Source organism: Zootoca vivipara, chromosome 13 (genome assembly GCF_963506605.1).
Source record: "Zootoca vivipara chromosome 13, rZooViv1.1, whole genome shotgun sequence".
Taxonomy (NCBI): Eukaryota; Metazoa; Chordata; class Lepidosauria; order Squamata; family Lacertidae; genus Zootoca; species Zootoca vivipara.
Genome location: NC_083288.1, coordinates 3,702,025 through 3,723,214, shown reverse-complemented (window position 1 = coordinate 3,723,214; position 21,190 = coordinate 3,702,025). Strand labels below are relative to the sequence as shown.

At 46.9% G+C, this 21,190-nt stretch overlaps 1 protein-coding gene across 5 annotated transcripts in view; it reads left to right on the top strand.

The window, feature by feature from the left end:
- Positions 1-21,190, top strand: part of LOC118095417 (poly(rC)-binding protein 3) — a 265,815-nt gene that overhangs the window by 160,196 nt on the left and 84,429 nt on the right. Inside the window, exon 1 of one of the 5 annotated variants that reach the window (XM_060282170.1) lies at positions 10,488-10,928. The exons of 2 other annotated variants lie outside the window; for them this stretch is intronic. The gene's annotated coding sequence lies outside the window, so the exon portion shown is untranslated. Of the gene's footprint in view, positions 1-10,487; positions 10,929-21,190 lie in introns of those variants that run through there. 2 more of the 5 variants (XM_060282175.1, XM_035136662.2) reach the window with 2 other exon arrangements.

The window sequence follows — 21,190 nt, the reverse complement described above, 5'->3', positions numbered from 1 at the left end:
CTTCTCCCCAGTTCTGTCTAGCATGCAAAGCAGCTCTGGCTCCATCTCCTGTAACTTGATGATTTGCTACTCATTGAATAAAGGGTAAAGGGACCCCTGACCATTAGGTCCAGTCGTGACCGACTCTGGGGTTGCGCGCTCATCTCGCATTATTGGCCGAGGGAGCCGGCGTATAGCTTCCAGGTCATGTGGCCAGCATGACAAAGCCACTTCTGGCGAACCAGAGCAGCACACGGAAATGCCGTTTACCTTCCCGCTGTAGCGGTTCCTATTTATCTACTTGCATTTTGATGTGCTTTCAAACTGCTAGGTTGGCAGGAGCTGGGACCGAGCAACAGGAGCTCACCCCGCCACAGGGATTCGAACCGCTGACCTTCTGATCAGCAAGCCCTAGGCTCAGTGGTTTAACCCACAGAGCCACCTGGGTCCCACTCATTGAATAGATCCATATTATTATTATTATTATTATTTCTCAATTGAGCACTGCTCATGTAACAAAACTGTTCCAATTACTGAATTAATGAGCAGGGCAAACTATCCAGAACCATCCTTCCACGGCAGAAATTCCATTTTTAACTTGCTACAAAGTTCTGTTGTGAAAATATTTTATACCGTTGTGTGTTGCTGCTGAGTCTGCTTCTCTCAGCACAATCAAAACACATGGTTAGGAGAAGATTGGCATGTGGCTTATGAACACTGTAATTAGTTCTCCTTCCTACCTCTAAGCAGTAATTAAATCTGCTACTTCTGCTCTGTTGATTCATTTTACTTCACTGTTTAATGGCTCAGCCGAGAACATCTTTATGTCTACATCTGAAACATTTTATTCAGACAAAGAAAATAGGATAATCCATTATTTCCCCCCAAGAACATGTTAAAGGAAAGAACTGTGATGCAACATGATTTGACAGTGGGGACACTTCTTGCTTATCAAATGAAACATATTAAGGGAAATCTTCCACTAGCATAGAAGGCAAATTTTCCACATGTAGGTTTTTTTCCTCCAAGAGTTTCTCATGTCGGATTCTGAACCCAAATGCATCTAATTTTGAGCTGCCCTTTAGAGTCGTAAATTAAATGGAGAGAGTGTTTAGAATAGTAGTAATTATACAGTATGTAAAGCAGGAAATCTGATTGTTCCAATGACATCAGAAATTTAATTTCTTTTTTAAATGTTACTTTTAAAAAAGGAAATCAATGGGCAACAGAAATCTTTATATAAGAACGTGTTTCATTGTTTGGACCATCATCTTCCCTATGAGGAGAAGCGATTTCTGGTGCTGCGCTCAGGCGCGGTGCTAGGGCTTTTTGCGCCCTAAGCAAAACACTTTCTGGCGCCCCCCGCATGCCGCTGATGCCCCTGCGTCCCCTCCATTGGCAGGAGGAGCGCGGGCCAAGGGGGGAGCTCGGCGCCCTCCCGCCTGTGGAGGGGACACTTTGAGCTCCTCAGCGGCGGCGGCTGCAGCAAGCGAGCAGCGGCGGCGGCAGCAGTGCCCATAGCTGAAGGCTTCAGCTGCGGGCGCTGCCGCCGCTTGCTCACTGCAGCCGCTGGGGAGCTCACAGCGTCCCCTCTGTGGGCGGGAGGGTGCTGAGCTCTCCTTTTGGCTCGTGCTCCTCCCGCCTGTGGAGGGGATGCTGGGGGATCCTCGGCGAGCGAGCGGGTGGGCGGGCGGCGGTGGCGGCAGCGCCCATAGCTGAAGGCTTCGGCTGCGGGCGCTTGCCGCCACTACCGCCGCCGCTCGCTCGCGGGAGGAGCGCGAGCACGCACCTTGGGAGGGCGGCGGGGGTTTTGCGGGGCAGACTCGGCAGCGCCCCTAGGCAATGGTCTAGTCCACCTAAATGGACGCACCGGGCCTGGCTGCGCTGCCCATTTCCAAAATGTCTGCAGTGCCACCGGAAATTGCTTCTGCGCCTGTGTGGCCCATGTCCAGCCCACAGATGATAGTCCATGGGAATCCTCCGGCCCACAGGCAGAAAAGGTTGCTGATGCCTGATGTACAGCTTTACCCCAACCTTGCAGGGTTTGGAGCTTGTGGGTACCTTCATATGTTTAGCTATGTGCACAAGGGCTTCCTTTGTTCATACATTCATGCTATACACATGAACACCAGGAGGTGGGGCAACCCAGCATGCAGATTTGACATGCAAATACTTTACATTACACTGCAGATCCAACCTTTTTCTTCATAATAGCTGTTGGTATCTGTCTGCCTTGGGAGACAACGGAGGAGTGCACCTTTGGGAGTGAAGTCAAACCATGGGAGAGTTACAGCTGTGGCTGTAAAGACTGATAAGGGAGAGACATGTTTTGATGCAGCTGGGGCAGATGAAGGCATCCAGCAGTGCTGCTGCAGATGCACCATGACATTTCTTCTCTCTGCGCTCCTCCCAGAAGTCATTTCTCCTCTGGTCTCTAGTGTAGATACATGACCTGGCTGTCTGTCTGTCTCCAGGCACTGCAGTTATCTGCAAGGGAATGGAAGATGGCAGGATCCCCAAGGATGTGCTCTATGAGGAGCTGGCTTCTGGGTTGGCTTCATATGGTGGGGTTGATGTTGCCCAGCCTTCACATCGCATTTGCAGACATCTTTGTAACACAGAGTTGGGCAGCCAATGGGCTTGATGCCTGAAGCTAGCTCCTCATAAAGCACATCCTTGGGGATCCTGTGGACATTACCAAGCCAGGAGTACGAACATGCTGGGAATGTGGGCTTGGGAGAGCACATCTTTGTCTGAGACTCTGTCCTGCCATGTGATGCCCCAAATCTTCCTGACACAGTGCATGTGGAAGGAAGGCATTGAGGCATCACTCTTGGCAGTTGTAAGTTGCCCACAACTCATTTCCCTAAGACAGCATGCTCAATAGTCTATGGTTAAATCATATATGTTTCCAGTGCTTTATTGGACTTTGGCATATAATTATTACACAGAAATAGATAAATCCCCCCCTCAAAAAAACAACCATCTGCTGTTTTTATTTATTTATTTGGTGCCATCTGTGTACATGGTGCTTTGCGGGTTGAGCAAGCCACTGCCCTTGGAGGCTTGTAGCCTAAAACAGTGAAAGAGATGCAAAAGATGAAGTTTAGGGAAATGTAAATCAGAGTCAAGAGGGGAAGGATATCCTATAGTAAACAGAGGCTGCCGATTTGCTTCCAAGTCCAATGCAAAGTGCTGCTTCTTACTTTTAAAGGGGAGGTAAGTTACGTGGTACCTGGTAACTCCTCTGGAGTGCCCAAATTCCAGGTAGAAAGCCCGCTCAGCGTGGCACGCCTGCCATGCTGAGCGGGCTTTCTACCTGGAGTTTGTAGCTGGAGGCGCGGGGGCGGCGATACCCCACCACATAATGACGCATGCACAGCATCCCGCTGCGCGTGCGTGTTACGTAGCGGGGTATCAAGTTCAAGTTCAATTTTTCTTACAGCAAAAGCCAGCAATACAGAATATCATAATTCCAAACGAAAGAAAATCAGCAATAACACCACCAGAAATAGAACAATTACACACAAGGAATTTGCAATGTGTCATTCAATAGAAGGGATTTGCGTTTCTTAATCGCTAAAGTGCAGAATTTGGGCACATCATATGACACTGGGCTTGAGGAATCTTCCAGAAGGAATTTTCATAAGATTTCGGGGGGGGGGGGACTTCCAAATAATAATGCAAGGCTGTACATTTTGATAAAAGGGGTAAAATAAGTCGAGCTCATTCTTCACTATAAAATTCACAAAATAAAAGAATGTGAGTGACAGATTCTACCTTGTTAGACATGCAAAGGCAAAGGTAGTGCCTCCAGCTACAAACTCCAGGTAGAAAGCCCGCTCAGCGCACCGGGGGGGGGGTGCCACATGGTGCCCCACCCTCGTGACTCCCAAGCCGAGCCTCCAGCCTCGAGGTAAAAAGTCCGCAGTGCGCTGAGCAGACTTTTTACTAAGTGCCCCCCCCAGAGTGGAACCCAGGGTGGACCACCCCCATCACCCCCCCCATTGCGACCCCCCTGACAAGGTTAAATAGGGATAGATGTGAACAAATGTTGTTACACTTGCTTTGGGCTTTGTTATGATTGAGGAGGAATTAAAGAACGTTTTGATGAGGGTGAAAGAGGAGAGTGCAAAATATGGTCTGAAGCTCAACATCAAAAAAAAAACAAGATCATGGCCACTGGTCCCATCACCTCCTGGCAAATAGAAGGGGAAGAAATGGGGGCAGTGAGAGATTTTACTTTCTTGGGCTCCTTGATTATTGCAGATGGTGACAGCAGTCACGAAATTAAAAGACGCCTGCTTCTTGGGAGAAAAGCAATGGCAAACCTAGACAGCATCTTAAAAAGCAGAGACATCACCTTGCCGACAAAGGTCCGTATAGTTAAAGCTATGGTTTTCCCAGTAGTGATGTATGGAAGTAAGGCTGATCGCCGAAGAATTGATGCTTTTGAATTATGGTGCTGGAGGAGACTCTTGAGAGTCCCATGGACTGCAAGAAGATCAAACCTATCCATTCTTCAGGAAATCAGCCCTAAGTGCTCACTGGAAGGAGAGATCGTGAAGCTGAGGCTCCAATACTTTGGCCACCTCATGAGAAGATGTCACAGTGGCCGGAGTGGGCTACTTCAGAGTAACGACGCTACGCAGCTCTGCATTTTATTCTTTTATTGGTGCTGCGTATTTACAGTGCTGAAGTCATTGCTATTTACACGGAGTGATGTGGTCAGTCGGTTCCAGAACCTCCGAATGGCTTTTGGCGCGTCTTTCTCCAACACAAAAGCTTTGGCAGACCCATCCTCTTTCCCCTCCTCTTTCTGCGTAATTCCGGAGTTGGGGGGATGGGTCTCCCCCCCTTATTCGCCCCTTCCTGTCCCACCTGGGACCCTGGCTCCTCTACCTTGCCTGAGCCTCGGACACGACTTCCTGCTTCCCCATTGGAATCGGAACTCTCTCTGCTTTCCCCTGTGCTCGGGGATGGGCTTGAACTCAGGAGGGGAGGGACTTCGCGATATCCCCTGTCCCTCACATCCACCCCCCTCCCAAGCTCTCCTTCACCCCTCCCCAGGTCCCCCCCAGGTGTCGGTGACGACTGGAAGCCTAAGAACTCAGTGCTTTCCGAGCCCGTTGGTGTGAACACCTCCCCCCAGTCCTGCGAGCCCCCCCCTTCCACCTGGGAGGACGGGAATCCCAAAAAGTCCGTGGCGTCAGAGCTGGTAGGGGTAAAAATGTTCTGCCAATCTGCTCCTTCCTCTGACTGGGTGGATCTCGGTGACACCCATACCTCATCCTCTGGTTCCTCAAACTCCGCTTCCCAGCGCCATGGTGAACTGCTCTCCCGTGCTTCCTCCCCCTCCCCCTCCCTTTCCATGTGCCAGGGCTTGGGTCTATGGGGAAAGAGGGCGTGAAATTCTTCTACCAGGAATTCCTCTTGTATCTGAGTGGCTGGGACCCATTCATTCTGGGACGGTGGAGCATCCTCCCATGCCATGAGGTACTCCAGGCCCCCCACCCCCCTCCTTGAGTCCAGGATGGCCGTGGCCTCATTGAGTTGCTCCCTGCCTTCTCTCTCCCCCCCTCCCTCAGGGGTTTGTTCGCTGCCTCGGAGCCTGCTGCTTTCCCTGTACGGCGACAGCAGCGATCTATGAAACACTGGGTGCACCCTCATGTCCTCTGGCAGTGCCAGCCTGTATGCCACCGGGTTGACCTGTTGCGTGACCGTGAAGGGGCCCAACCTTCTGGGCGCCAGCTTTTTGCACCTCCCTCTGATGGGAAGGCCCTCCGAGGACAACCAAACTTTGTCCCCCACCCTAATGACCTCCCCCGGTCGCCTGTGGCGATCTGCCCCCTTCTTGTACGCTTCCTTGGCTCTCTCCAAGTGTTCTCTGAGCTGCTGGTGCACCGTCTCCAGTTCCTCTGCCCAATCCTCAGCCTGTGGGCCCTCCTCCTCCTCCTCCCCCTCCCTCTCTGGGAAAGATCTGAGGTCGCGCCCGTAATTGGCCTTAAAGGGCGACACCCCTGTGGAGACGTGCACCGCATTGTTGTAGGCAAATTCTGCCAGTGGCAGGCGATCCACCCAGTCCGTTTGCCGCTGGCTGACGTAGCATCTCAGGTACTGCTGCAGAATGGCGTTGACCCTCTCCGCCTGTCCATTGGTCTGCGGGTGTCTAGCCGTCGACAAGCTGACCTCCACCTGCAGGAGGTTCATGAGCCGCCACCAGAACCTGGAAACAAATTGGCGGCCACGATCCGAAATAACCCTTAAAGGTAATCCATGCAGTCTGAATACGTGATCCACAAACAGTTTGGCTGTCTCTTCTGCAGAGACCGCCCTGGCACACGGTATAAAGTGGCACATTTTGGACATGAGGTCCACCACCACCAACACTGCGGTCTTGCCCCTGGAAGAAGGCAGATCTGTGATGAAGTCCATGGACACCACTTCCCACGGCCTGTGTGGCGTGGCTAAGGGCTCCAGCAATCCCGGTGGCGCTGCTCTGACCACCTTTGCCCGCTGGCAGGTGTCACAGCCCCGTACATAGTCTCGAACATCTTCCCGCACCCCTGGCCACCAGAAGTGTCTCATGACTAGGTGAGCGGTTTTGTCCCTCCCAAAATGACCCGCCGTTGGGTTGTCGTGCATCTGCTTGAGGACCGTACGTCTAAGCTGGGTGGTGGGCAGGTACAGTGCACCCTTGTAGAAAAGCAGCCCCCTGCGTTCTGCAAAGTCTTTTGCCTGCTCCCCCCCCTCTCAGTTCTCTGAAGATGCGGTTGGCAAAATCATCCGCTGCCGTCAGTGCTGTGAGTTCTGCCTCGCTCACCACTGCTGCTCCGCAGGACCATGCTGACGGGGGGAAAATGTGCCTGGGTGCCGGTGGCGCCTCCTCCTCCATGTACTCTGGCTTGCGGGAGAGGGCATCCGCCCTGACATTCTGCTCTCCCGGGATGTAGTGTATGGAGAAGTTGAAGTTCGAGAAGAACTCTGCCCACCGTATCTGCCGCTGGTTGAGCACCCTGGCAGTTCTCCAGAACTCCAGGTTCTTGTGGTCTGTGCACACCTGGATGGGGTGCTTGGCGCCCACCAGGAAGTGTCTCCAGTGCTGGAACGCAGCGTGGATCGCAAGAAGTTCCCGATCAAACACCGTGTAGTTTCGCTCTGGCTGGGTCAACTTCCTGGAGAAGAAGGCACAGGGTCTCCACTCTCTGTTGGCGTCCAGTTGCAACAAAATGGCGCCCACAGCTTTATCAGAAGCATCTGTCTCCACGCGTAGGGGCGCGTCCTGAACCACGTGGAACAGGTTCTGGTCTGAGGCGAACACCCTCTTGAGGCTTTCGAACGCTGCTTGCGCCTCTGGTGTCCACCTGAACTTCTGCTTGCCTCTCAGGCAGTCAGTGATGGGAGCCGTAACGCGAGAGAAGTTCTTGATGAACTTCCTGTAGAAGTTGGCGAAGCCTAGTAGGCGTTGGGCATCTTTGCGCGTCCTGGGGCTGTGCCAGTCCAGGATGGCCTGCACCTTGTCCTTGTCCATCGCCAGCCCCTTGTCTGACAGCTTGTAGCCCAGGAAGTCCACCTCCTTGGTGTGAAACTTGCACTTCTCCAGCTTCACATACAGGTGGTTCTCCTTCAGGCGCTGCAACACCTCCCTGACATCTTTCACATGCTGCACTGGGTCATCGGAATAGATAAGGATGTCATCCAGGAAGACCAAGCATTTCCTGAAGAGGAGGGACCCCAGGACGTGGTGCATGAAGGCCTGGAAGCATGCTGAGCCCCCTTGCAACCCGAAGGGCATCACCAGATATTCAAAAGAGCCCAGAGGCGTGAACATCGTGTTTTTCCATTCATTGCCTTCCCGGATCCTGATCAAGTTGTACGCCCCCCTCAGGTCTAGCTTGGTGAAAATCTTGCCCCTGCGTGCCGCTGTCAGGAGATCATCCACTCTGGGCATGGGGAAAGCCACTGGCTCTGTCACTGAATTCAGCCGTCTAAAATCCACCACAAGACGGCGCTGTTGCGTGTCTTTCTTGTCCACCCAGAAGACCGGGCTGCCCCCTGCTGCCTTGCTTTCTCTGATGAACCCCCGCTTGAGGTTCTTGTCGATGAAAGCGCGCAGATCCTCCAGTTCCTGGTCTGACATGGCGTACAGCTTGGCTGGGGGTATAGTTGCCCCTGGCACCAGGTTGATCTGGCAGTCAAAAGGCCTGTGTGGGGGTAGGTGGTCGGACTCCGCTTCGCTGAAGACCTCCTGCAGGTCCCAGTACGGCTTGGGTATCGCCTCACCCCCTTTGACGTGCATGGTGGCCACCGTGGCTATGGGAGGCCCCTCCCCTGGTTGGTGCTGCATGCAATGTTCCAGGCAAAAGTCCGATCCAAAAGTGATGCATCTCTGGTGCCAACTGATGGAGGGGTCGTGGCGCGCCAGCCAGCTCATGCCCAAGACGATGGGGGGGTCTGAGATGGTGGTGACGTTGAATGCCAGTGTCTCTGAGTGCCTTCCCACCGTCATTTTCATGGGGGGGGGGTTGATGAGTGATGGCCCCTCCCAGCAGCTCTCTGCCGTCAATGGTCGCCACGTGCAGAGGAAAATCCAGCTGCAGAAGCTGGATCTGGTGCTCTTCTGCAAAGTTTCTCGAGAAGAAGTTCGCTGACGCCCCACTGTCAATTAGGGCGAGGACCGTCAGGGGATAGCCATTTGGGAGCGTGAGCGTCACTTCTAGAACCACTCCTGCTCTGGGAGGGGTGGGCTGGCTCTGCTCCTCTCTGTGCGGGTGGGTGGGCTGGGGCTGTTGTCTGCTGACTGTGCCTGGCTGCTGCCCCTTGTCTCCTGCAGCCAGGCTTTCCCGTTTCCCTGCTGTGGTGCTGCGTCAGTGGGGGAGGGCACAACCGTTCCCGCCTTTCCTTGCCACTCCCTGGCTGCCCCGGTAAGGTGCTCCACAATAAACGCTACCCTGTGCTCATCATCAGGGAACTCATCGTGGTGCAGCTCAAGAGCATACACAATCTCAGTCTCAAAGCCCTGATATTCCCTCGGGTCTCCATTGAACTTGCTTACTAGGGTCCCGGCTCTCCTTCCTGGCAGCACTTGGACTTGGGGTGCCCCTCCCGCCTTGTTTTTCTCTGCATCCAGCTTGTTTTGGAGGTCTACCGCCACCGCCCTTAATTCCTGCTCTCTTTCCTGTAGCGCTCTCACCTGTTCCGCAAGTTGTAGCCGGTCGTCCTGGACCTTCTTAGTCTCTTCTTTAGCTGCCTTCAATTCCCCCTGCGCCTGCAGCGACAGCTGCTGCAGTTCTTGCTGGGCTTTCTCCGCGATCTGCCGCCATCTCTCCGCCTCTGACACGCTCATCCCGGCAACTCCAAAGTAGCCCAAAAAAGGATTCGGAGGTTGCTGTCACAGTGGCCGGAGTGGGCTACTTCAGAGTAACGACGCTACGCAGCTCTGCATTTTATTCTTTTATTGGTGCTGCGTATTTACAGTGCTGAAGTCATTGCTATTTACACGGAGTGATGTGGTCAGTCGGTTCCAGAACCTCCGAATGGCTTTTGGCGCGTCTTTCTCCAACACAAAAGCTTTGGCAGACCCATCCTCTTTCCCCTCCTCTTTCTGCGTAATTCCGGAGTTGGGGGGATGGGTCTCCCCCCCTTATTCGCCCCTTCCTGTCCCACCTGGGACCCTGGCTCCTCTACCTTGCCTGAGCCTCGGACACGACTTCCTGCTTCCCCATTGGAATCGGAACTCTCTCTGCTTTCCCCTGTGCTCGGGGATGGGCTTGAACTCAGGAGGGGAGGGACTTCGCGATATCCCCTGTCCCTCACAGAAGAGAAGACTCCCTGGAAAAGACCCTGATGTTGGCAAAGATTGAGGGCACAAGGAGAAGGGGATGACAGAGGACGAGATGGTTGGACAGTGTTCTTGAAGCTACGAACATGAGTTTGACCAAACTGCGGGAGGCAGTGCAAGACAGGAGGGCCTGGCGTGCTATGGTCCACAGGGTCATGAAGAGTCGGAAACGACTAAACAACAACATGATTGGAAGTGCAGACTGGGGGTTAAGGACAGGCTTCGTGGGAAATGTGGGTTTGTTGAGAAGGGATTGGAGAGAGAGAATGAGAGGGACAACCACATACTGTATATGAAATATACATTTTTTAAAAAAAACAACACCCAAAAATCTCATTCCTATTTTGCGCACACGACAGATAGGTTTTACAGTGACTCTTGAGAGGGCTCCATTGCTTCAGGTGTCTTTCCGTGCCCATGAGCAGAGAGAAGGTGCGCCTGTGCACTTAAGCCTCTGTGTATCAGTGCTTGGGATGTATTCATTTAGCCAAGTATACAATAACCTTTTAAAAGGACCCTAATTAGTGTGTAATAATCCATAGTGATATACGGGAAGGTGACTGCTTCTCTTGTGGAGAGTCTCTTTTCCTTTTCAGACCTCCCCCCCCCGCCCCGCCCCTTTAATCCCTTTGTAGCCCATGTGCATGTTGAGCTTTTGCAATTCTATTGCATTAGGATGTGACACATTCCAGGCCCTTGACAAGGGCTTTTGTTTAGCAATATTTATAGCAGCTTCTTGTCATTGTAGAGCAAAGGCAATTGCCCTGCCCTCTGGCCCCCTTCTTTAAGCAGATTTTAAGCAGAAGCTCCTCTCATGTAGCACTAATTGAAATGATTGGTGGAGGGGGGAGGGTTGTGCACTTACTCTGCCTGGCTCTGGCTTATCTGCTTGGGGGCTAAACCAGGGAGGGGGGGGAGGGTGAGAGAATGCAAATCTTTTGCCTCCTTCCAGCAAGGCTCAGGACTAGCCGGCCATCTGTCCACTCTTGGAAGAGAAATGACAGAGTCTGCGCTCAGCTACAAGTCCAAAGAAAAGAAAAGAAATTGTCCCGAAACTCTGGCTGAGAATTTCGTATGAGGTCCAGCCTCAAAGACTCTCTCTCATCAGGTCAGTTTGATGTAGCTGTTCAGAGAAACCAAGTGTTGCACCAGCAAAATCTTCAGTGTGTTGTCAAGACTTAAACTGGAGCTAAAAAGATGCCTTTCCTTTAAGTATTAGGTCTCTAAAATGCAGCATCCATTAGGAATTTCATCAGTGATGTGCACAGCTTGCTTACTGGCACCGCTGACAGCTGAGCAGCCTCACAGCGAGCAAAGCTTGAAAAGATTTAAAACTACTGTAGCAAGTTCCTTGAGGAGTAATTTGGTTTTTATGCACATGGGGCTTATCCTATGAACAAGTGGGCTGTGTTAAAATATGTATTAGGAGTTGTCATCTGAAATATGTTGGCTTCACTTAGGTAAGTAACCGAGCTTGAATTTCTCATCTGAGGATTTAAAATACTGTCATATTATTTAGAATTCCTTTTTTCCTTTAATAGGCGGTTGGAAATTTAACAGAAATTCAGAAAAGAAATAAAGCTTTTTGTAACCTATTATGGAATTTGAATGCAAATAATTTTGCATGAGAGCATTAGAATCAGCACTTAAGATGACATGCGAAAAGCCCATGTAGTTTTACTTTCTGAAGGTAAATGGGCATAATCTTAATTTCTCTTTTTCCTTTGTCTTTTTATGAGTTGTTTAAAAATAAGCAACATTTTTATTTGTTGTCAGAATTTGTTGTCAGGATCCAATACAAATACTAAAGAAGCATCACTGTTTTTGTGGATTTGTTGTTGTACAAAATGCAAATATTAAACTAGTATAATTTAAATTGCCATAAGATTTACAGACCGATTTTGTTTTACTATTTTATATTATTAGCATTCATTTACTTTGGGCTTTTAAAAATAAAATAATGTAACTTTATTTGTGTATCTAATATTAACAGGATCGGTATAAATAAGTCTTAAAAGTAATTGATAATTAACTTCTGATTTTTGTTTTTACTCTGTTTGTTTCATCCTCATAATGTTGTAAATATTATTTAAAATACTTGATTTTCTACCTAAACTAATAATGATCAGGGCAGAATAGCTATAATTTTATACATAAACCACAATAAAGAAAAGGAACTCTCCTTTTTGATGACTTCTATCTCCTTGATTTAAAAACAATTCAGGAAAAAAGGCCAAATTTAGACGGGGGCCTAAAGATGAGCAAATATGAGTCAAGCTACAAGGTTGTGAAAGGGTTTTAAAGCAGACATAACAGGTGAATTGTACCAGAAAGACAGGACACATTTTCCTCATATCATTACGAAACATTATCAAAAGTATCGTTTAGTCTGGATTTATGCATTGTGGGGTTTGAGGAGAATTAATTGGAGGGGTGCCACGCTCTGAACTATTTTCATTATATTGAAAATTCTTCCAGAAATGCATCGTTATTTGTCTTTAATTCTACATGTTCTAACATAGCAGTAATAAAGCAACAGAATGCATGTTTCGGCTTTTAGTGAAACAACATCCCCACCCCACTGTGTTGAATATTTAAATAACAAAACTCAGTAGTGTTTCATTGGTACGTACCATCTCATTATGTGAATGCCACTTTTAGAAACCATTTTTAATACCATTAGTCTAATAATCCCCCTTCCTTTTGTTAGCATCTGATCACTATCTATCTATCTATCTATCTATCTATCTATCTATCTATCTATCTATCAAAGTTTAGCTGTGATATATTTACTTCAGTTTCTGGCCTATAGATTTAGCTTTGTTTTATACTTAGCTGCTGCAGTTTTTTTTAATGAGTCAAAATTCCTTATGATTAACGATATAACGGTATGCCACTAAGTCTTGCTTGGATATTAAATTGACTTGTTATCTTCCGTAAAAGCTAATGAGCAGTATCATACACTACACTGGGGTTGACAACTTCAAAAAGTGCATGACAACAGGATTTCAGAGGTATTATGGAGCATGCTGAAGGTACAGAGAAATCCCTTCCTTCTAGAAGAATAGCAGAAGGAGCTTACAGAAAGCTTCAATCTTTCTGAGATCCTCAAAGTAATTCTGTAATCAGCTGCGGTGAAGTTGAATAGGTTTTCAGCTGGTTTGTTACTGAAGGTTTGTGGAAGAAAAGTGAGGGTCTGCATTATGGAGGTCGGGTGATAGCTGGAGGTAGCTACGGACACATTGCGGCTTAGTTCTGTGGTTAAGAGTGCTTTGCAGGTGGAAAGGAAGCTTTTTTGGATTTTGTGTGTGTGTGCGGTGTTAGCCAATGCATCAGAATGCAAAAGAGCGCAACAGGATGCTTGCTAACAAAGGAGTCTCTATCAGTTGAAAAGGTGGGAAGAGCTGTACAAACTGGTGCACTGAAACCGTTGCAAGAATGTGGTGGCTTCTCAAGATCCCTTCTGTCTCTGGCAAAGTAATATAAAACAGAAATTGTGCCCATTGTAACTTCCACTATGGATGCTTTTTATTTTTTAAAAAAGCCAGCATTTCACTACTACATTTGGTTTTCTTCACAAAAAAAGGCTGGTGGTAATTTTTACAAACACATGCGCAAAGAAATTTCAAAAGTTGGGAAGTTAATCATGGCACATAGCCAAAAGAGCCCCGATGGACACAAACAGAAACCACAGCGGCCTTTATTTTATTTCATAGAATTTATACACCATTTGTTGTTGTTTTTTTAAAAAAACCTCAAAGCGGTTTACAGAAAGATAAAATGATAAAATTAAAATGAACAACTATAATTTAAAACATTCAAGAAAACCAAAATCTAGCCAAAATCAACAATAAACTAAAAACTAAAATCAAACTAAAATCAAAATCAACAATAAACTAAAAACAGATTAAAACATGCATTAACATTGTAAATGTCTTAAGATATCTACAGTTTAATAATTTTTTCTGCAACTGAGCTTTCTTAAGCAATAGCACATTTTAATTTAATTGAAGCCGAGGGGGAAAGAATCAACATATAAGTGAGATGCTAAGGAACAATCACGAGCAGTAGCAAGATAACAACGATGGAGGATGTTTCCTAAATATTTTAAAAGGAACTTAGAGGGGGGAAATCTGCCTGGTTTGCCATCAATTAATAAAATCAACAGGAGATGGGAAAATGGGTCACTTGGGTTTTACTGCTAAGCAGCAAATCCAGAGCAGATAAGATTTAGCTGAGATGTTAAGGTTTATTCAGTGCATTTAGTTAATGAAATTGTGTGCCTGTATTTTTTTAAAGCATGTGTAGCAGAGCTGGGGAAGGATAGGATTGCCCATCCTGCTATAATTCTTCCTAATTGATACATATGATGTAACACCGGATGTTTTTTTAAAAGCTGAACAAAGGCGACTTCATTTTGTACAAGATGCCAGCACACGTACACAACAGAAGTTTTGTATCACTGTCTAGCAAATATCCAGGTAGAAGTACAGAGTATTGGGTTGTTGTTTTTTTAACATTGAAGGCTTTTAAAAAAACATGTTTTTAATGTTGCTAAAGATAATAGAAAAGCAAATAAACAGACAGCAGAGTGCAATTCCTGTGAAAAACACCCGCAGGCAAATATGTTACTATTCCACTGTTAAGCTATTTTTGGAGAGCAGTCTGTATTGACAGCCGATGCTACCTCAAATTGTTTCAGATTCAGCTCACATATACAGGTTTCAGCTACCCATTGTTGTTGACATCATGATCTGTGTTACCGTAGTTCTTGTTGGTGCAAAAGGAAAAATGTATATATATTTTCCTTTTGCAACAACTAGAGGATAATTTCTGGATGCCAAGATCTAAATTGGCGGCAGGTACACTTTGGTGAGAGAACCCCAGCAGAGATTTAAAGTAACAAAACATGCAGCAAAATATGTGGGAAAAAGAGACTGTAGATCCTTAAGATGTGCCCTTTGAAGTGAGTTCCAAAGTTTTCCTCTTCCCTTAACCACACGTTTGGTACATAGCTGCCAAGTTATCCCTTTTTTAAAGGGAAATTCCCTTATGCTGAATAGGCTTCCTCGTGAGAAAAGGGAAAACTTGGCAGCTATGGTTTGGTAAGTTTAACATAGTTTACTTACAAACTCTCCAGTGGTCAGATTCACCTGCTTTTCCATGCAGTCTTCAGAAAAAAAATGCACAGGCAGTAAAAGTTGGCTTAGTTACAAAGTGGTGAAAGTTCCTAAATTATTGGTTTAGGAACTGAAGAGAGGCTTGTGAGAGCCAAGCAGAACTGGAGTAACCAGCTCAAACCTCTTTAAACCCTGAGCTTCTCAGGTAGGCTGTGGAAGAACAATAGGCCTGATGCCCTAGTTCCTCCCAAGGTGATGAGAAGGGGATGTTGCTAAGCCTGGCAGGACAGCTTACTTACTCTGTGGTATTAAGCCCTTCATGTGTTATTTAGACTTAAGCATGTTGGTTCTATGAGGCTGGTTCTCTGGTGATCTATGTTTCTAGGGAGCTCTGTGCTCTGTCCATTCGAGCATATCAGCGAGCTCCTAGCTGTTCAGTGATGAGGAACTTTTCCCAGCTGGTGAGCCAGATTCTGACCTTCCCTGCCCTCCTGTGAGCCTTTTGGATGGGTGGGTGGGGTGTGTAGTACATGCATTTTACCAGAGCTTTCCGAACTGTGTGTCACGACACGTTAGTGCATCGGCTGCAGTGCGTAGGTGTGTCATGCAAATGCTCCTTGCGCTCCTCCCAGGGCTGGAAAGGGCTTAGTTTAACCCTAGATGATGGGAATTGTAGTCCCCAAACAGCTGGAGGGCCGAGTTTGGGGATGCCTGGTTTAACCTCTGGTTCGCTAGTAAAACTGAATTACTGAGTTGCGAATTGATGCATGTCTGAAAAGTGTGTCACCAACATGAAAAGTTTAAAAAGCTCTACATTAAACTATGGAACTATGCAACTTCAAAGAGACTTGCTTTCAGCCTGAGTCAGCACTGACCATGTGCCCCCTTGGGGAAACTCCGTAGGGCAGCCAATTCTATCAAGCCACACTTGCAGAGGAACAGTGGCGAGCTCATTTTAAGCTTCACATTGTTTCCTTGCAACCACCTTGTTACCTGCTCCTTACCCAATACATCATATATGACATCAGGTGTGGGGCAGGTAGGGATGATTTGGAGGAAATGACCTCATAGCCAAAATTATGACCCCTACTGACTTTGATTTGGTGCGTGTGCTAGAGGCTCCAAACCACAAGTCCACTTACTTTTAATGGTCATGCAGCATTGCGTCCTGGCCACATCCCACATTGGTGATCCAATGGCTGGCTGGGGAGGACTGCAGGCTTGGAATTTGCTGCCAAGGAGGGTAGTGGAGTCTCCTTCTTTGGAGGTCTTTAAGCAGAGGCTTGACAGCCATCTGTCAGGAATGCTTTCATGGTGTTTCCTGCTTGGCAGGGGGTTGGACTGGATGGCCCTTGTGGTCTCTTCCAACTCTATGATTCTATGCCCACGGATTGCCCAATGGCAAGCAGGCTTGGGTCCAGGGGGCGAACCCAACCAGCCGTGTCCACCCCCAGGGGAATACATTGAGGCTGGCCCAGCACTCCTCCTTGGTCTGTAATCAGATCTCCCACCCTTTTTTCATATGCTGCTTCCTTCATGCTAATACCTTGCTATGGACATTGTCAGCTGCCATATTTGGGGCTGGGCAGGAATTTTTTTACTTGACAAATTAGCACCAGCCACTTGGTTTTCACCTACCTTATAGCAGTCATCACCAGCTTAAACTGAAGAAAGTAGGAAAAACCACTGGGCTAGTAAGATACAATCTAAATCAAATCCCTTATGAATACACAGTGGAAGTGAGGAACAGGTTTAAGGATTTAGATTTGGTGGACAGAGTGCCTGAAGAACTATGGATGGAGGCTCGTAACATTATACAGGAGGCAGCAACGAAAACCATCCCAAGGAAAAGGAAATGCAAGAAAGCAAAATGGCTGTCCAACGAGGCCTTACAAATAGCGGAGGAGAGGAGGCAAGCAAAATGCAAGGGAGATAGGGAAAGATACAGGAAACTGAATGCAGATTTCCAAAAAACAGCAAGGAGAGACAAGAGGGTCTTCTTAAATGAGCAATGCAAAGAAATAGAGGAAAACAATAGAATGGGGAAAACCAGAGATCTGTTCAAGAAAATTGGAGATATGAAAGGAACATTTCGTACAAAGATTACCATAATCAAGGACAAAAGTGGTAAGGACCTAACAGAAGCAGAAGACATCAAGAAGAGGTGGCAAGAATACACAGAGGAATTATACCAGAAAGATATGGAGGTCTCGTACACCCCAGGTAGTGTGGTTGCTGACCTTGAGCCAGACATCTTGGAGAGTGAAGTCAAATGGGCCTTAGAAAGCACTGCTAATAACAAGGCCAGTGGAAGTGATGATATTCCAGCTGAACTATTTAAAATTTTAAAAGATGATGCTGTTAAGGTGCTACACCCAATATGCCAGCAAGTTTGGAAAACTCAGCAATGGCCAGAGGATTGGAGAAGATCAATCTACATCCCAATTCCAAAGAAGGGCAGTGCCAAAGAATGCTCCAACTACCGCACAATTGCGCTCATTTCATTTCGCAAGGTTATGCTTAAAATTCTACAAGGCAGGCTTAGGCAGTATGTGGACCGAGAACTCCCAGAAGTGCAAGCTGGATTTCGAAAGGGCAGAGGAACCAGAGACCAAATTGCAAACATGCGCTGGATTATGGAGAAAGCTAGAGAGTTCCAGAAAAACGTCTACTTCTGCTTCATTGACTATGCAAAAGCCTTTGACTGTGTCGACCACAGCAAACTATGGCAAATTCTTAAAGAAATGGGAGTGCCTGATCACCTCATCTGTCTCCTGAGAAATCTCTATGTGGGACAAGAAGCTACAGTTAGAACTGGATATGGAACAACTGATTGGTTCAAAATTGGGAAAGGAGTACGACAAGGTTGTATATTGTCTCCCTGCTTATTTAACTTATATGCAGAATTCATCATGCGAAAGGCTGGACTAGATGAATCCCAAGCCGGAATTAAGATTGCCGGAAGAAATATCAACAACCTCAGATATGCAGATGACACAACCTTGATGGCAGAAAGCGAGGAGGAATTAAAGAACCTTTTAATGAGGGTGAAAGAGGAGAGCGCAAAATATGGTCTGAAGCTCAACATCAAAAAAAAACCAAGATCATGGCCACTGGTCCCATCACCTCCTGGCAAATAGAAGGGGAAGAAATGGAGGCAGTGAGAGATTTTACTTTCTTGGGCTCCTTGATCACTGCAGATGGTGACAGCAGTCACGAAATTAAAAGACGCCTGCTTCTTGGGAGAAAAGCAATGACAAACCTAGACAGCATCTTAAAAAGCAGAGACATCACCTTGCCGACAAAGGTCCGTATAGTTAAAGCTATGGTTTTCCCAGTAGTGATGTATGGAAGTGAGAGCTGGACCATAAAGAAGGCTGATCACCGAAGAATTGATGCTTTTGAATTATGGTGCTGGAGGAGACTCTTGAGAGTCCCATGGACTGCAAGAAGATCAAACCTATCCATTCTTAAGGAAATCAGCCCTGAGTGCTCCCTGGAAGGACAGATTGTGAAGCTGAGGCTCCAATACTTTGGCCACCTCATGAGAAGAGAAGAATCCTTGGAAAAGACCCTGATGTTGGGAAAGATTGAGGGCACTAGGAGAAGGGGACGACAGAGGACAAGATGGTTGGACAGTGTTCTCGAAGCTACAAACATGAGTTTGACCAAACTGCGGGAGGCAGTGCAAGACAGGAGTGCCTGGCGTGCTATGGTCCATGGGGTCACGAAGAGTCGGACACGACTAAACGACTAAACAACAACAACAAATAGCAGTCATCACAACTTTGTGAGGTTAGGCATGGGGTAAGCCTTAGTTTTGTGTGGAGGGGAGGATGTAGCCTCTGCCTGCCCCTCCTGGGGCATGGTTTACCCTTAGATTCACTCCCAGCAGACGGGCTACAGTTAAATAAATGACTTCACCTATGCCTATGCCAAACTTTCACATCTGTAACCAATAAAGTTGTAGCCTATTCAAACCCAAAATCTATACAGTGCTAACTCTACTTACAAATAACTCTACTTACGAATTTTTCTACTTACAAATGGAGCTCCGTCCGCCATCTTGGATGCGGTTTAGATAGGATTTTTTCTACTTACGAATTTTTAGATAGGGTTGCTTCGACTTACAAATTTTTTCTCCCAATGCATTCCTATGGGATTCAACTTACAATTTTTTTCGACTTACAAATGTGTGTTCGGAACACATTACATTCGTAAGTAGAGGTACTACTGTATCCTGCTGCCTTGTCTGATTATTCACTACATAGGGAGTGACTGGGTTACTAGGCTTTGGCACGCAACTGGATGATCGTAGACAAACAGTCCCTTCGACTGTGCGAAAGCATCTACATCCATTTCTGACTAAACTGCATTTCTGCATTACGCACAAACTCAGGGAACTGTGTTTTATTTTAACTAGTTAGTTAACAAATCAGGACATCAAATGATTGGTTTGATTCTGATTTGTTTAAGCTCCACATTGGGCAAAGGTTTACTGCATTGCAGGGGGGTTGGACTAGATGATCATTGTGGTCCCTTCCAACTCTACAATTCTATTATTCTAAGTTGGCTGATATCCCAGAATGCACAAATTTCTGGTTCAGAGGCCTCTGTGTAGTGGTGCAGAATCACTGAGGTTTTCCTCAGTGGTGGTATCCAGATACGGCCATGGTGGCAGCTGTGAAAAAGATGAATCACATCATAGGGATGGAAGTTAAAACTGCCAATAGCATAATACCTTCATGGTTGGGACCACACTTGGAATACTGTGTACAGTTCTGGTTGCCTTGCCTCAAAAGGGCATAATACTCCATCATATCCCACTTACCTTTGGCACCAGGAGGCCTGGAGTTCATAAAGTTGTTTAGTGGGTTGTGTAAAGAAATGCTAGAACTTAGATCGTTCCAGTGAACCTGAATATTGGAAGATTCAGGACAATCTCTAGACTCAGCCACATCTCATTTTTTTCTGGGCAGTGATGCCAACATGATTTTCTGGGCCCAGTACTTTGTACGCCGAGTAAACCTCCTGACCAATCTGCAAAATGTGGCGTAACATTTGCATATGTTTTTTGTTCTGTGAAAATCTGTATCCTCCTTTGTATACACCTAAGGATGTAAAGTGTGAATGTGGCAAATGCATGTATCATACAGGTATAGTGTCCTGCTTGTGTTGTTCAGTTGTTCCATGACACAAAAGGAATTCACATTGGGTGTGGTGTAGGAGTTCAGTTTTTAAATTGTTGGATGTGCCTTTCAGCTGATGTTAAGTAACAACTTGAAACAACTCCAGGGTGCCACCAGGAAGTATGGATTCATGGGGCCTCTGCGGTGGAGCAATCCTCACTACAGTGGTACCTCGGTTTATGAACACAATTGGTTCCGGAAGTCTGTTCATAAACTGAATCGAACTTTCCCATTGAAAGTAATGGAAAGTGGGTTAATCCGTTCCAGATGGGTCCGTGGAGTACTCAACCTGAAGCGTACTTAACCCGAAGCATGGGTGTAATTGGTTCCGGAAGTCTGTTAAACTGAAGCGTTCATAAACTGAAGCGAACTTTCCCATTGAAAGTAATGGAAAGTGAATTAATCCGTTCCAGATGGGTCCGCGGTGTTCGTAAACCGAAAGTTCGTAGACCGAAGTGTTCATAAACCGAGGTTCCACTGTACTGTGTTTTAAACCATGTGTGATTATTTCCCATGAAGGCAATTTAATCTTGCTTTTGGTCCCACTCCCCCCAAAGGGCACTGTGGAATAACTCTTAGCATTAGGAATTCTCCACCTGCTCTACCTTCTGCATTAGAACCCTTCAGATATTTGAAGGCCTTATTTTAATCTTATCTTGGCTATACCTACGGACTCCATCAGACTCGCCTTCTCTGGAGGTTTATAAGCAGAGGTTATTCCTGCATTGAAGTTGGAATAGATGACCTGCAGGGTCCCTTCCCCTGCAATTCTGTGAACTCTTTCGACCCTTTTTGTGAGATTTGACATTGGCCCACTTAAAATGTACTGCCCAGTACTGGACAGAATAGAATAGAATGGAATGATTCCTTTTTATGCATTCTCCTGTTTATAAACCCATCACTGCAGATGTTCATGTGGCCTCTGTTGTCTCTTGAATGAGATTCTTCTTGGGTTGCTATATATTTGGTGCTACTGTAGCTTATCATAATGTATTTGATTTTGCTATTCTTACTGAGCTTGTGATTATCGTTGTTGTTAGTTTTTTGGAGGGTATCAGTAT